Source organism: Heterodontus francisci, unplaced genomic scaffold, assembly GCF_036365525.1.
Source record: "Heterodontus francisci isolate sHetFra1 unplaced genomic scaffold, sHetFra1.hap1 HAP1_SCAFFOLD_58, whole genome shotgun sequence".
Lineage (NCBI taxonomy): Eukaryota > Metazoa > Chordata > Chondrichthyes > Heterodontiformes > Heterodontidae > Heterodontus > Heterodontus francisci.
The window spans coordinates 9,700,176-9,707,990 of record NW_027142006.1 but is presented as its reverse complement, the minus strand read 5'-3'; the positions used below and the strand labels follow the sequence as shown (position 1 = coordinate 9,707,990).

General features: G+C 46.0%; 1 non-coding gene across 1 annotated transcript; it reads right to left on the bottom strand.

The window, feature by feature from the left end:
* Positions 1–381: 381 nt before the first annotated feature.
* On the bottom strand, positions 382–455 carry trnat-agu (transfer RNA threonine (anticodon AGU)). The gene has a single exon. It is a non-coding gene; the product is annotated as a tRNA-Thr (tRNA).
* Positions 456–7,815: the final 7,360 nt, after the last annotated feature.

Here is a 7,815-nt window from a genome sequence, read left to right as displayed (position 1 = left end):
TCTTATTGGTTCCTTTGATTTTTCTTGTTCCTGACTGACAAATATTCCAAACCTCAGATAAACCCTCCCACTTGCGTCATGTCCCAGTCTCGGTTAAAAGCAACACATAATGACACAAACACTCTCCTTCAGTGAGATTTATATCAAGCTGTTTTCCAGGTTGAATGTAACTGTGAACAAATTTATGTCAAAGAAGTTACCTTTGATGTATCAGCACTGAAATTCTGTCCAAGGAGCAACAGCCATTCCAAACTCATATCCTTCACAAAGGCTGTTTTTTTATGCGATTGAAATTCGTCAAGTATTTTGAATTATAGTTCACAAGACACAGATGTCAATGTTGATAATGAAACTTTTCAAGCATGTTGCTACTGTGAAATAAGGCTCTGCTGGGAATTGAACCGAGGATCTCCTGTTTACTAGACAGGTGCTTTAACTAACTAAGCTACAGAGCCAGATCACGAATGCGTGTGCAATTGAAATCAGAGGAAGGCCTTGTAGATAGTGGGCAGGCTTTGGCGAGTCAAGAGCTGAGTTCGTCACGGCAGTGTTCCCAGCCTCTGACTCGCTCTTGTCGTTGCAGCTGTCGTTGCAATTGTAATCGGCAACCGTCCGTCTCGGAAGACGATGGGCTACACCCGGGGTGTACGTCACTTCTGTGTGAAACATCGTTTGTTGTGGCTGGAGAGGACGACTCGTGAGTGACGATCCCTTCCTCAGCTGGTACAGATGAATATCATTGGCCCGAGGTCGACGGATAATTTTTCCTTCCTCTGAGCTCTCTTTCCCACCATCTGGTCATTTCTTTTGTCCTCTACTTTTCCCATGGTCTTCCTGAATGCCTTTCTCCAGGAATTCCAGTCAGCAGGAAGGACTTCCCATGCATCGACTCCAATCCCAGTCTGCTTGAGATCTCGCTTTGCAGATGTCCTTGTATCACAGATGTGGGTGACCTGTTGGTCTCGTGCTGATAGCAAGCTCACCAAAGAGCATGTCTTTGGCAAAGCGACCGTCATCCATTCAGCACACATGACCCAGTCAACAGAGTCACTGCTGACTCAAGAGGGCAAACATGCTGCAGATCCCTGCACGCTGGTGTACTTCTGCATTCGGCACTCTGTCCTGCCAGGAGATGCCCAATATCCATCTGAGACAGCGGAGGTGGAAGCTGTTCAGCTGCTTTTCTTGGCTTGCATAAGTTGTTGATGCTTCTCTACTATAAAGGAGGGTGCTGAGAACACAAGCCTGGTACACGCGGAGTTTTGTATTTTCGATCAGTTTGCTGTCGGTTCACACTCGTCTTCCCAACTTTGACATGACAGCTGCAGCATTGACAATCCTGGTGCTGATTTCAGTATCAAGGGCCAGATTGCTGGTGATTGTTGATCGAAGGTCTGTGAAGCTGTTGACAACCTCCAAAGTGAGGCTGTCGATGTTGATGGAAGGTGGAGTCTCTACGTCCTGGCCCATAACTTTGATCTTCCTGATGCTGATCGTCAGTCCAAACTCCTTGCAGGCCAGGGAGAACCGATATACAAGCTGCTGTTAATGAACTTCATTATGGGATGTCAGCACAGCGTCATCAGCAAACAGCAACTCACAGACCAAGAACTGACTCATTTTGGTCTTGGTGCGCAGTCTTGCCAAGATGAACAGCTTGTCATCAGCTCTGGTATGCAGGTGGACACCCCCATCTGAGTCACTGAAAGTTTAAAATAGCAGCATGGAGAAGAATATGCCAATTATAAAGGATGTGAGCTGTGAGGAGGTTACAAGGAGGCTTCCAGGGGACTTGGACAGGATAAGTGAATGAAATGACAGATGGAATATAATGTGAATAAGTGTGAAGTTATCCATTTTGGTAGAATAAACAGAAAGACAGAATATTTCTTAAATGGTGAGAGGTTGGGAAGTGTTGATGTCCAAAGGGACCTGGGTGTCCTTGTTCATGAGACACTAAAAATTCGCATGCAGGTGCAGCAATCAATTAGGAAGGCAAATGGTATGTTGGCCTTAACACGAGGGGTCATGAGTACAGGAATAAAGATGTCTTGCTGCAATTGTATAGAGCCTTGGTGAAATCGTGCTGGAGTATTGTGCACAGTTTTGGTTTCCTTATCTAAGGAAGGATATACTTGCCACAGAGGGAGTGCAACGGAGGGTCACCAGACTAATCCCTGGGATGGTGGGATTGTCTTCTGAGGAAACTGGGCTTGTATTCCTTAAAGTTTCATTTAAAAGGCCATTTAAAACTGAGATAGGGTGGAATTTCTTCACTCAGAGGGTGGTGAATCTTTGGAATTCTCTACCTCAGGGGTTTGTGAAAGTTCAATCATTGAGCATGTTCAGGACAGAAATTGATAGAAATCTTGATTCTCATGACATCAAGGGATATGGGGAGAGCGCGGGAAAGTGGTGCTGAGGCAGATGATCATCAAGGATGTAATTGAATGACAGATCAGGCTCGACAGGGTAAACTGCCTCCTCCTACGTTCCGAAGAGAGTTTGCACCAGGACACAGCCCTGTTTTACCCCACTGCTGATCGTGAAAGTGTCTGATGTTGCTCCATTGTAACTGACGGAACTGTGCATGTTCTCGTGGAAAGAAGAGATGACGCCCAAGAGTTCAGGAGGGCAGCCTAGTTTCCACAGCAGTTTGAAGAGTCCGTCTCTGCAAACAAGATCGAAGGCCTTGGTGATGTCTATAAAGACAATGTAGAGTGGTCTGTACTGTTCACAGTACTTCTCCTGTAACTGCCGAAGTGAGAAAACCATGTCGACTGTCGATCTACCAGCTCTGAAGCTGCACTGAGACTCAGGATAGATGTGATGTCAGGGTCTGCAATCTGGTCAGAGCAATGCGAGCAAAGACCTTCCCCACAATACTTAGCAAGCAGATGCCTCGCTAATTGCTGCAGTCACTGCGATCGCCTTTATTGTTGCACAAGGTGACAATGTTTGCATCACGCATGTTGAGAGGTGCAGATCTCCCCTTCCAACAGAGACACAGAAGTTCATGGGGATGCTGCAGCAGAGCTGCTTTTCCACTTTTGATGATTCCAGGTGGAATATCATCATTTCCCAGGGCTTTACCACTGGCAAGACGGTCAATGGCGTTGTTGAGCTCTATGGTGGTGTCGCTGTCCAGCTCCTCCATGACAGGGAAGTCTGGAATGGTGCTGAGAGCAACTTCAATGACAATGTTCTCCGTTATGTAGAGTTCAAGGTAATGCTCCACTCACCTTTCCATCTACTTGTTAGGTTCAGTGATGATCACCCCTGTCTTTGTCTTCAAAGGTGTTGATTTAGTTACTGCTACTCCCATTGCTTTCATAATTTTTTTTTTATTCATTCATGTGATGTGATCATCACTGGCTAAGCCAGCATTTATTGCCCATCCCTCACTTCCCATGAGAAGGTGGTGGTGAGCTGCCTTCTTGAACCGCTGCAGTCTGTGTGAGGTAGGTACACCCACAGTGCTGTTAGGAAGGGAGTTCCAGGATTTTGACCCAGCAACAGTGAAGGAAAGGCCAAGTCACGATAGTGTGTGGCTTGGAGGGGAACTTGCAGGTGGTGGTGTTCCCATGAATTTGCTGCCCTTGTCCTTCTAGTTGGTAGCGGTTGCGGGTATGGAAGGTGCTGTCTAAGGAACCTTGGTGTGTTGAATTCCTTCATATGTCCCTCTAGCATCCCCCAGATTCAGTGGCAGTTTGTATGCTGTTGCAGAGTTTTAACCAGTATTGATTGGTGCAGTGCTGAGCAGTCTGCAGAGACTTGTTTCTGGCAGCTCTGAGAGCGTCTAGAGTTTGTTTGCTGGGGACTTGTTTGTAGTTCATGAGGACTCTCTTCTTAGTTGCAGTAACTGACTCCATTTCAGTCCAATAAGCCGCAAACCAGTCAGCATTCCTCCCATCTCTTTTCCTATACACAGCGAGTGCAGAGTTATAGATGGTGGCGTGCAGATGATTCCACTTTGATACCACACTGAGGCCTTGGGTGTTTTCTGAAAGAGCCTGATCGAGGATGTTGAGGAACTCTGGGTCCTTTCTGGATCAGTGGTTCGGCAAGTGTTGATCCGAGAACGACCTTTCTTCTTGGATGGGTGAAGCTTTCTTGGCTGAAGCCTGACCTTGCTACACACCAGGGAGTGGTCAGTGTCACAGTCAGCGCTATGATAGCTGCGTGTGATGAGGACACTGCTGAGGGTGGTACGTCTGGTGATGTTAAGGTCTAGCTGGTGCCAGTGGCCTGATCTCGGATGTCTCCAGGACACCTTGTGGCACAGCTTGACCTGGAAATAGCTGTTCGTCACACAGAGTCCATGGTGACAGCATAGCTCCAGAAACCTCTGTCCATTTTCGTTCATCTTGCGAATCCCCTGGTGCCCTATGCTCGTTGGCCAAGCTGTAGTCAGTACCCAAGCTTGCGTCGAAATCCCCTAGAAGATACAGTCCCTCAGTGCTGGGAATTCTACTGATGGCAGTGTCAAGTGTCTCATAGAATTGATCCTTGACATCTGGGGTGGAGGTGAGTGTCGGCACATGGATGCACATGAGATTATCTGGGCCCGCGCTTGTTGACAAGTGAAGGGTAAGAAGTCTCTCTGAGCCTGCTGTGGGTGGTTCACTCATCACAAGTAGCATGTTATTTACTGTGAAACCCACTCCATGCTCACGAGTTGCCTCTTGGGCTTTCCCCTGCCAGAAGAAGGTGTAGTGTTTCTCTTTGAGGGATCCACTTTGAATGAGTCTAGTTTCTTGCAGCACAGCAATGTCCACATTGAGCCTTGTGAGTTCCTTGTCAATCACAGCTGTCTTGTGTGTGCTATCAACCTGCAGAAGGTTGTCGGTAAGGCCAGGACACATGGTCCTTACATTCCAGCTTGTGATGCGAAGCACTGGTGTCTTCTTTGTTGAGTTTGTCTTGCCTGGTGCATAGATTATCAATCCGCCAGTTGAGAGATATCTCTCGAAGCTGCAAGCACCCATTGAAGCAAGTAGGTCGTGGCAGGACAGCACCTAACTGACTGGGGGCTGCACAGCTTGGAGTAGGTGGTAGTTATCCATTGAGACGCGATGATCTCTCCCACTGTCAAAATTAGCCCCTGGTGCTCATACTCTACACCAATTGAGTGAGAGCTTATAATCGGTAACTGTTTCTTCCCATGTTTTGCTAATGTTTAACCATGAAGCTGGAGTGTCCTCTCCAGGGCACAGGCCTGGGCAAATAGTATGGAGACACTGAGCATCAGGACCCCCTCTCAGCATTGCTAGTATTGTCCAAAGGAAAGGAAAAAAACAGTACTATTTGGTACCAGCTCTGCTGTAGGAGTTGCTGGAAAACTACCTGATAAGTAACAGGTATGGGACTCCACTCCGGATTTACTGTCCAGGTTTACTCCCTAAGCCTTCTTCTCTCTCAAGACACCCACAGGGAAGTGAGACTTTTTGCCCATAGATGGGGCTCTGTTTCTTGGCATCAGGATGGAACAACACGCCAGTGGGCCTGCATGACATGCACAAGGATATCACACACTGCCCCATCCCTGTGACAGCTCAGAGAGATACCCTGATGATAATATACCCCACAGGAAAATCACAAACAGCCCCCTCCCTAGGACAGCTCAGGGTCAGACACTGCACACACTGCAACAACAGTGACATTACTGTATTAGTCCCTCCATTCTGAAAAACAAGCATTCACCCTACGTTATGCTTTCCGTCTCTCAGCCAATCTTGTATCCACGCTGCCACTGCCTCTTTAATCCCATCTGCTCAAATTTTGTTAACAAGTCTATTTTATGGTACTTTTTCAAACAAAATTTTGAAGTGCAGACACACACCATCAACCTCACCACCCTGGTCAACTCTCTCTGAAACCTCATCAAAGAAATTAATTCATTAATTAATTCATACACAATCTTCTGTGAACCAATCTGTACTGGCTGTCATTTATTAGCCCATGTTCTACCAAGTGCCAGTTAATTTTCTCCTGGATAATTGTCTCTAAAAGTTTCCCCACCACTGACATTAGACTAACTGGTCTGTAGTTCCTGGGTTTATCTCTCTTTTTAAACAGGGCTGTAAAATTAGCAATCCTTGCAGACTTATCTTTCAGTTCTGGAAAGTCTATTGTGGACAATCTCTTTGGGCATGACTTTAACCAATTAAAGCAACAGGATACTTGATTAATAAGTCCAGAACTTTTATTGAGAGTAAAATAGTACTTAATAATTGGAAGTAAAATTATCTTGAACAAACTTGGGGAATATAACTTTACAGCTCTAGCAGGTGTGTGGACTAGTCGAGCTTGGTCTCAGAGTGTCACGGTCCTCTTTGTCCAGCCTAGATCCCTCATCAGGTGGAGAACTTGGTCGATGATCTGAGCCTTTACCCCTGAGATCTTCTCGTGTTCCTGCACACTGAAACCTGACAAGATCCCTACTTTTAACCTCTGGATGGCCATCACACCACCTTGTAAAATAATAATTGGTCTGAGCTGTTGCTACGTACATTTAATTGATGATGTCTTCCACTAACAGCCAACTGTCCTCAGAATCTCAGACATGAGTACAATGGAGTGGTTTCACACTGTCTCCCAATCTGATCTGAAACAAGTTTCCTATTCATTAAATCGAGACTCTTGAAAATGATGGAAATACTCAGCAGGTCTGGCAGCATCTGTGGAGAGAGAAACAGAGTTAACGTTTCAGATCTGTGATCTTTCATCAGAACTGGGCTGAAATTGTCTGAGGGACTGAGATTGTGGAATCAATTTCAGGATCAAAAACATTGTACTCTGTCAGGATAGGAAGATGGTGATTATTAAGTATAGTGCAAGAATATAGATGCTTTTACATTATTTGAATAAACATTGATTTAAACTTTGTGCTCACGAAACCTATCTTTTGATCACAATGACATTGATAACAATGGAAAAAGCAACACATGCATTTCACGACCACAGGACTTTGTAAAGCCTTTTACAGCCAATGAAGTACTTTCCAAGTGTAGTCACTGTACAGTAAAATACAATACCCTACAATAAGGATATTTCACATTCGAGTCACGCAAGTCCCAGGCAATGACCTTCTGAAACAAGAGAGAATCTAACCCTCTCCCCTTGACATTCAACAGCATTACGAGTGCTGAATCCCCCACTATGAACATCCTGGGGGTTACCATTGACCAGAAACTGAACTGCAGTAGTCATATAAATATCATGGCTACAAGAGCAGGTCATACAGTAGGAATCCTGCGGCGAGTAACTCACCTGCTGACTCCCCAAAGCCTGTCCCCTATCTACAAGGCACAAGTCAGGAGTGTGATGCAATCCTCTCCATTGCCTGGATAGGTGCAGCTCCAACAACACTCAAGAAGCTCAACGTCATCCAGGACAAAGCAGCCCACTTGATTGGCACCTCATTCACAAAATTCACTCTCTCCATCACCAACGCACAGTGGTAGCAGTGTGTACCATCCACAAGATGCACTGCAGCAAGGCAGCAAGCCTCCTTACACAGCACCTTCCAAACCCGTGACTTCTACTACCTAGAAGGACAAGTGCAGCAGATGCATGGGAACACCATCACCTGCAAGTTCCCCTCTGAGCCACACACCATCCTGGAATTGGAACTATATCACCGTTCCTTCACTGTGGCTGGGTCAAAATCCTGGAACTCCCTTCCTAACAGCACCACATCGACTGCAGTGGTTCAAGAAGGCAGCTCACCACCACCTTCCCGAGGGAATTAGGGATGGGCAATAAGTGCAATTAATAAAAATAAAATCAATAAAAAATGACAATATCCTGTCA